Below are 2,320 nucleotides of genomic sequence, written 5' to 3'. Positions count from 1 at the left end.
TCTGTGCTGAAAGTTTTAAAATCTGATGTTTAAAAAACCAGTTAAAACCCTAAATGGTGTTTGCTGGGGTTTTGGGTGACAGTTAGACTGGGGGTGCTAGGCAGCATTAGTGCTAGGCAGCAATAGGGCTCCCTGTAGTTCTCAGCGGCTTAGCATCCTGCAAGTGATCAGTGAGGCGTGGTCCTGTGATGAGGCCTGCTGGGGTGGCCAGGGAGGGCACGCCCTCTTCGAACCTGTGCTAAGCCCATGGCCACCCCTCTGCCCTTGTGTGTGGCCAGTGCACACTTGGCCTCTCCTCAGAACCATTCTTTTTACACATGATTTAAAGTTGGTTCATATTTCTCTCAGTGGCGATGTCTGAAGACTATCAGAATAAGAGCACCAAGGAGCTTCAGTTTAAAGCTAAGCTGGTGCTGTACCACTGAACTGCACCTGCAGTTATCTGACTGCTTTGGAAACTACACAGTCTGGAAAATGGCGCTATTTTCAGGATTTTGGGTGAACCAGAGGGACCACCTGTGTCAGTGTGTTATGATGCTCTCCTGAACCAACATGGCTATTGGAATCCCTAGTAGTAAAGTGAAATACTCGAAGCTCTCCAGGACAGAAAATGTCTACATTGTCCTTTAGTTTAAGAAAAGACCTGCTAAGATCCCCTACAAGGCCATCGCACATGCCACTGTGCTGTGCTTTATTGGTGCCTTTCTTATTATCATAGGATCCCTCCTGCTGTCTGGTTACATCTGCAAAGGATGGGCAGACTGGGATGTTCCTGTCCTCATCATTGGCATTCCGCTGTGCCTGCCAGGATTTTATCACCTGTGCACTGCCTATTATGCATCCAAAGGCTACTGGGGTGACTCCTATGATGACAATCCAGATTTTGATGACTAGCACCTCAGCCCCAAGAAGAGTCCCGGTGGAGCTATACCCAGCTTTTACAATACTGAATGGACAGCATGGTTAGGAGCTGAGGAATTTTACAATCAGTAGATGTTTAACAAATCTGTGGTCTGATTTTATTGGTCCATCCCAAAAATGTTTACTGAGCTTACAATTCACTAATTAGGGCACATTCTTGTACTCATCTCCTGGCCCTGGAAAAACCTCAACAAGATTTTCCACATGAGCATGTACATGGAAGAACAGCATTGTTACTTGTCTCAGAAAGCAGGACATGACTGTGTAGTGGAAAGTAGTAGTACAATTACCCTCTTTTAAACAGTCTTAACTATCAGTGTGTGTATAGCAAATCGAAATGCAGTATGTCTAATGATCTTAGTATTTATTTTTAATTATTTCAGAACCTTCTCCCTTCTATATATTTGTACCTTCATGCTGTATGGGAAACCTGGGTAAAATCAAACATCAATGTGGGTCCTACTGTAATATTTTTACTTGTTTTGTTATTCACAGCAACCAGAACTTTTTTGTACCGTAGAGTGAATTTTCAAAATACAAACATTTTCCTTGATAACCAGTCTTTGGTCAGCTCTGATCTACTTTTCCCTTAGGGTTACCAGCAAACTATCTCCTGAATCAAGCTGTCCTGCATGCTGTTTCCTTAAGGAAATTGTGGATAAACCATTTGGGGGTTTTGACCCTGTTGCTAGCACCAGGGACTCCAGTAACCCCTTTTTAAAGCTTGCAAGTTTTGGCCTACCTCTTCAGAAGCCTCTGTTGCTTTAAGTTGATTCTGTTTCTTTCCTTTCAAAACAGAGATGCATATTCAAAAGTAATTAAAAGATCAAAATCACCCCCCAAAAAACCCTCTAAATAAACAGAAAAACATTATCATCATGGATTGTGAGTGTCACCATAGTAAAAACATCATTCTTATTAAATCGATTAATAGGTTTATTTATTTTTTTCTTTTTTGTATTTAGTACAGGGCCTACAGGGTCTCACTACACAGTTCAGACTGGTAATGATTCCTCCTGTTTTCAGCTTCCCAAGTGCTGGTATTACAGATATAATCAATCTATCATGCTCAGTCTCAGTCACTGTCTTGCCCACCCCCTGAGGGTAATGGGGATGAAACCCAGTCTCTATCCCCAAGACATGGCACAGACAGCAGATATCTTACTCAGCTGAGCTATCTGAGAACACTATGAAGTCTAATTTTTACCAAAATCCCAGAAAGATTTTCAGTTGACATAGATAAGTTTATTACAAATTTGTATGTAAAGTCACAATGCCTATCTGAAATAATTTTGAAAATGAAAGAGAAGGACAAATAATCATTCTACTATAATCAAAAGACAGTAGTTGTTAAATTAACAGACATAGATAAGGACACAACACAAAGAACCTACAAAAC

General features: G+C 41.1%; 1 pseudogene; it reads left to right on the top strand.

The window, feature by feature from the left end:
* The first annotated feature begins 531 nt into the window (after positions 1-531).
* On the top strand, positions 532-894 carry LOC101580756 (annotated as a pseudogene).
* Positions 895-2,320: the final 1,426 nt, after the last annotated feature.

Source organism: Octodon degus, unplaced genomic scaffold (assembly GCF_000260255.1).
Source record: "Octodon degus isolate 3935 unplaced genomic scaffold, OctDeg1.0 scaffold00569, whole genome shotgun sequence".
Classification (NCBI taxonomy): domain Eukaryota; kingdom Metazoa; phylum Chordata; class Mammalia; order Rodentia; family Octodontidae; genus Octodon; species Octodon degus.
The sequence above is the reverse complement of the archived record's forward strand: the minus strand, read 5'-3'. Positions and strand labels throughout refer to the sequence as shown.